Raw genomic sequence first — 6548 nt, 5'->3', positions numbered from 1 at the left:
GATAAAGCTAATAATAATAATAATCTTTGTAGATGTATGTCTCACCATATTCTAATACTTTCCCCAATTCATTCATTCATTCACTCATTCATTCATTCTATCATTCATACATTCCTATAATGGTATATGTTAAAAGTGACCAATCAAATTTTAGGAAAAAATCTATATAAATCTTAGTTATTAGATATTCTCCTATAAAAATTATATTTTTTATTAAGAATATTTAAATTAACTACTTATAACAGTTACATTAGTAGTAGAACTATACATAACTTCTCAGTGTTCTAATTGTGTATTCAATTAATTGTAAGTTATTAATTATTAATAAATTACTCACTAGTGCCTAGTAGAATTCTTCCATTCAGGTTTCAATTTGTCCACTAGTCTGACTGACTTGACATTCCATAGATCATATTGAGATGTTAGGTGTTTGCAAAAAGTTACCCCGAGTACCTTCTGGCTATATACGAACCGCCACATTAGTCTTCAGTTTTCAGTAATAAGGATAGTAGGTTGATGAACCTGTGTTAATCCTGACAGATTTCCTTCCAGTGAAGGTCCAGCTTCTTTTTGAAAATGTTCACTGATGGTGCTGATACCACTTGTTCTGGTAAAGCGTTCCAGTCATTGACCACTCGATGAGAAAAACGGGACCTCACCTTTAGTTTATTAGATCGCGGTTTCAGAACCTTCTTGCTATGACCCCGGAGATTATTAGTGCTGGAGGGAGCATGAAGAGTGGTGTGAGGACTGGAAAAGAAAAGAACATAAGAAAAGGTTAGTCAAAAGTCCAGCAAGCCCACACAATGAACTTAAATATATCAAGGAAAGGGATAGACAGCAATCAGCAATAACACAAGTCTCAGATTAAGACAATCTTGGAGTCCAAAACAGAAGTAGACAATTCAATTCCCTACAAAGTGAAAGTTGGAAAATAATATTTTTTGGAAAGCTAACAACATTCAAACAACGAAGAACTCGCCTTTTACATCACCGAGACTTAGTAGCAAAAAAATTAAGCTTTCCGCCTACGAATCAAATAGTGCCAGTCTTCACTCTTCAGTATTAGGGATAGAAGGTTGGTGGACCTGGGTTAGTCCTTTCAGTTTGTTTTCCAGTGAAGGTCAAGCTTCTCCTTGGAAATGTTCAATTATGGGGCTGAAATCGTTTGTTCAAAAAATCGTTACAGTCATTGACCACCGGTTAAGAATATCAGAACACCACTTTACGTTTATTAGATAGAGGTTTTTGAGCCTTCTTCATATGCTCTCGAAGCTTATTAGTGCTGAAAGGAGAGAAAAGATACAATATTATAACACCCAAATCGCAATTAAAGATACGGCATGCTAAAATAAGGTCACCTCGCTTTCTACGATACGATAAAGGAAAAGGTTTAGGTGTTTTAAGTATTCATCGTAAGATAATTTAGAAAAACCGTTCGCTAATTTTGTTCCCGAACGCTGAACACGTCAATCGATTGAGTATCTTTAATAAGACATGGACCAACTGCCTTGATGAAGCACTGTAAATGTGGTCATACTTATTCTGATGCACAAATGGCTGTCTCCCTTCTTTGTCGAAGCTATTTGAGCCGACTTCTTTTGTAGAATTTATAGGGTCTTAAGCAGGCTTGGCTTTTAGCTAATTGTCTAGTTCACTTTTAACAGGATTATTCGGTAGGAAGTGAAACCAATCCAGCGTTTTAATACGGTTTAAAAAGGTATTTTACATAGATAAATCAGCATCAGTACCGTTGGTTCGTGACGTCCCACTAGACCATAAGGAGCCGTAACTAGACAAAATGTTTTGTCCTACAGACACAGGTGGATCAAAACTATCTCCTCACCATCATGTTTGCTTGTCACTAACGTCACCCTATCACTTTTTGTGATATTAGGCCCTCTAACTTGTGTTAGAGAAAAAAAGACAGGACACTTAGAAAAAGTAATGTGTCTTTAACCATTAGAGAGATTCGTAATCTGGAGCAGAAAGTCATGATTAGTAATCAGTTAATAGCGGGAGAGGATAAACCATGTGTTCTGTAAATTGGCTATTGTAGCTGTAAATAAATCCCCAAAATCAATAGCTCATTAAGTGTTCAACGTTGGATGCTGACCACGTTGTTTAAGTGGACTTGTTTAACTGAAGGCTTTCGGTCATGCATCCGTACCAGATCACGTTGCAACACGGCGTGGGACACAGCTCCTACGTTACAATAGCCAGTTACGAACGAAGTCTCTCGATATATTGGTAGCGAATCAAATATATCTTTCCTGTCTCTTCTCGTCTGACTTCTGGTTTCTGTTTGACTGGGAACGAACGATTATAGAAGATACTTCTGGTTGCTAGTTGTAAAACTAGAATGCCAGTTGTATCCTCACTATATTCATATTAATGACAATGGGGTTCGTTATATTCTTTTTCCGTCTGGATAATAGGCGGTTCATAATGGGATCATGCAGCAAAAAGAATATACATTATTCATATGTCGATTGACTGAACTCCTGACATCTAACTGGCGATCACTGAATATTTATCGTCAGGAGCAACGAAGAAATAAGAAACGTAAACATGTTGAAATACTTTATGCTGAGAATTCGATTTTGTACCAAATAATATAATATTGAATAAAGCTAATAATAATAAAAATATAATAATAAATAATAAAGTGCCCCATCGGTAGACGAGAGTTAAAGGAATGGTTGATATAGCTCTTTATAATCACGTAACAAGGTTATTAGCCTTCTGAATTCGGTGAAAGTGTCATACGTACGGATAGGTATTGGCAACCTGTTCCACAATAAACTATACCGCATTATAAATACTTACAACGAATTTGTTTTTGGTGCTTTAAGGCAAATAGTGTATATGCGTTGTTTCTTGGTCGAAAGGCTGGGCCATGGGTACTTGTTGGGCAGGAGGTTATGAATGACAGTCCACTTATTGCTTTGTAGAGAAAAATATCAGATTGTTCCTTAACCTACGGTGCCATAAAGGTTCAAAAGAGTGGTGCTTACATCTACCTGTGTAATCGAGAGTAGAGTCACTTTTAAGCATTTGGCGTGTGTAGTGTCTTTAAACATCTTCTACTCTTATTTTGTCTATGGTATTCATATTGGAGAAGATAAAAGATCAGTATTCATGAGAAGGTCGTACACGTATTTTGTAAAGGGTAAGCTTAGCCTATGTTGTGAAATTTTTCGTTATGAAACCAAATAGTCGTCTGGCTTTAGAAATAATAGAGGAGGCGTATTCTTCAAAGTTTAGGCTTCCTGTGTAATTAATTCCTAGATCGTGTACTGATATAAGTGTCTGGACTCTACTTTTATTTAGGTACAGTTGTGGTTCATATGGATGCTTTCCAAAATGCTTGGTCTAGCACTTGTTGATGTTGAATGGTAATTGTCATTTTTCTCCGGATAGTCAGGTTATTGAAATCACTTTGAATCAGGGATACATTTTCACAAACAGCCTCAGGCTTAAGCTGTATACTATTTTGAGATAATAATAAAATAATGTAATATGTTTCTGCAAGGGCAGGTACACGCTATTTTTACAGGCATGATCTACAAGTTACAATATTTAATGGTTTACCAAATTTTATGATGTCACATATATCGTTTATATACGTGAGAAACAAGAGTGAACCTAATGCACTTCTCTGGATGATTACACCAATTATTGGTCTAGGTAATGAGAAACATTGATTGTACTTTATCATTTGTTTGTGTCCTGTTAAGAGTGAAACAAACCATGAATAGAGTGGATTGTTGATTCCGAAGGACTGTGGTTTGACTAGAAACCTTTTGTGTGGGACCTTATCAAAAACTTTCTCGCAGTGTACAAATAGGACAGACACAAAGAGTCCGTTGTCCCCTTCCAGAGTCATTCAGGTAGTCCACTAGGCATCTATTGCATGATCTGGACCCAGCAAACCCATGCTGTGATGTCGAGATGAGGTTATTGGTAAGGAGATGTTGAACTGCCGACGCTTCGACTACATTCTCCATCACTCCAGGTACCATTGAAGTTATCTTTATGAGTAGATAATTTTCAACATTTGCTTCAGATCCTGTCTTAATTCTGGGAATGATATGTGTGTTTTTCTAGGCAGTAGGGTAATACACTGTAGAGTGTGATATCGCAAATAGGAGTCTTTCAATAGGACGAAACGTCCGTCAAGTGCCTTCAGGATTTCCATGATGATCTAGCTTCAATTGACTAATGATTTCAACTGCAAAATTACTAAAATCTCCACAAAACCCCCCTTCGAATAAAGAAACAAAAGTGTTCACTAAATAGTTTAGTATCAAGTTTAGGATCTTCGTATACTTGTTTGTCATTAATAAATATGTCCCCTCACGATTTAGAACGTTTAAGTTCATTTTCAAAGAGTATGGTGAGTGCATAGGAGTTATTATTAAGTTCGACCGCACATTTTTCTGTGTGACTGTTTCTTGTGTACGTATTGCCTTTGTTCGGACAAGTATTTCTATCATCTCAACTAAAGAGAAGTCATTAAAGTTGTGGAATCGAGTACAATGTCTTTAAAGACTTCTTCGTGTATTGAAGATTCTCACTTTGAAGCTAGTTGAGAGTTGTTTTGGGTTCTATATATTAATTAATTGTAGGAATGCTGTCCTTGCTTTGCCAATCCTCGCCTTTACATTTTCATCCGATCCTCCTTGTTCATCAATGATGCTTCACAGGTACGTGAATGATTCTTTATCTTCCAGAGATTCGCCACCGAGTGTGATTGAGTTGGTGTTCTCCGTGTTGAATTTGATAATCTTGAATTTTCTTTTGTGTATTTTGAGGATTATTGATGCCGAGACTGATGCTACATTAGTTGTTTCCGTTTGTATTTGTTCGTGTGTATGAGATGGGAGGACTAGGTCATCTGAGAAGTCCAAATCGTCTAATTGGTTCTGAGATGTTCAATTTATCCCGTGCTTCCCCCAGATATAGACGTCTTCATAATCCAGTCAATCAATGGGAGAATGAGGAAGGGGGACAGTAGACAGCCTTGTACAACTCCGGTTCTTACTGGGAGTGCATCTATCAGCTGTCCCCATGCACGACTTAGCACTATAGTCAATCGTATGAGTTCTGGATAATGTTGACAATCTTCTGAGGAACCCCATAGTGTCGGAGAAGTTTCCATAATGTTCTCCTGTCCATACTGTCGAACGCCTCATAGTCAACGAAGTTGATGTATAGAGACGAATTCCACTCAACTGATTGTTCCACGATGATCCATAGTGTAGCAATTTGGTCTATGTACTACCGATTCTTACGGAATCCAGCCTGTTGATCTCGAAGTTGGGCGTCTACTGAGTCTTTCATCTGATTCAGCAACACTCTGTTGAAAACTTTTACTGGTACTGTCAACAGTGTGATGCCCCTGTGATTCTCACATTTGCTCAGATCTTTCTTTGGTATCTTGGTGAGGTATCCTTCTTTCCAATTTGTTGGCACCTGTTCCTCCTCCGAAATCTTCTTGAATAGAAGGTGAAGCTTATTTGCATTTACTTCAATGACTGACTTCAGTGCTTCAGCTAGTATATTGTCAGGCCCTGCTGCCTTACCACTTTTGATTTGTCTGATGGCCATCTTGACTTTTTCGATCGTTGGTGGAGTGGCATCTATAGGAAGGTCAGTGTGTGCTGGTTCGATATTCGGTGGATTCAATGGGGCTGGTCTATTCAGCAGTTCCTCGAAGTATTCTACCTATCTTTTTCCCTGTTCTTGAATCTCTGTGATTTTCTTTCTTTATTTGTCCTTGATTTGTCTCTCCGGTTCGCTATATCTCCCTACCAGTTTCTTCGTCGTATCGTATAGTTGTCTCATATTCCCATCCCTTGCAGCTTTTTCCGCTGTCGTTGCTAGTTCTCCCACATATTTCTGCTTGTCCGCTTTATTACTCTTTTTCGCTTGCCTATTTGCTTCAACGTAGTCTGCTTTTGCCTTGACTTTCTCTGCTCATGTTCGGCTGTTGGTAATTGCTGTCTTCTTGCTCTTCTGTCCTTCAATCATAGAGATCTAGTCCTTATGATGATGCTTCTTGCGACCCAAATCTTCCCGACACGTTGAAGTTAGTGCTTCTTTGATCCCTTTCCAGTTGTCCTCCATCGTAGTTTCTTCTTCGCTCAGTAGATCCCGTAGAGCTTAGAGCCTGTTGTTGAAAGTTATTTTAAAGTCGCTGAGTTTGTTAGTATCTTGAAAGAAGGCTGTATTGAACCTTTGTAATGCTGTTTGTCCTGTTATCCAGTGTTTCTTTAGCTTCAGTCGCATATTTGCCACAACCTGGTGGTGATTTGAGGCCATGTCAGCTCCTCTCTTGGTTCTCACATATATTGTCCTTCGAAATTTTTTGTTGATACAATTATGATCTATCTGGTTCTCTGTGGTGTGGTCCGTGAGATTCATGTAGCTTTGTGCATATGTTTGTGTGGAAATATTGTGCAATCTCTTTGTTGGATGCACATAGATTTGCAAATCTCTCCCCATTTTCGTTTCTCTCTCCCAGTCCATGTCGTCCCGTGATA

General features: G+C 38.1%; 1 protein-coding gene across 1 annotated transcript in view; it reads right to left on the bottom strand.

Annotated features, from left to right (window-relative positions):
• The window catches only part of Smp_046190 (putative ankyrin repeat and socs box protein 13 (asb-13)), a 10500-nt gene extending 9476 nt beyond the window's left edge, over positions 1–1024 (bottom strand). The window contains exon 1 of the mRNA XM_018796419.1: positions 983–1024. The gene's annotated coding sequence lies outside the window, so the exon portion shown is untranslated. The remainder of the gene's footprint in view (positions 1–982) is intronic.
• Positions 1025–6548: the final 5524 nt, after the last annotated feature.

The sequence above is a fragment of the Schistosoma mansoni genome, chromosome 2 (assembly GCF_000237925.1).
Source record: "Schistosoma mansoni strain Puerto Rico chromosome 2, complete genome".
In the NCBI taxonomy this organism is placed as follows: domain Eukaryota; kingdom Metazoa; phylum Platyhelminthes; class Trematoda; order Strigeidida; family Schistosomatidae; genus Schistosoma; species Schistosoma mansoni.
The sequence above is the reverse complement of the archived record's forward strand: the minus strand, read 5'-3'. Positions and strand labels throughout refer to the sequence as shown.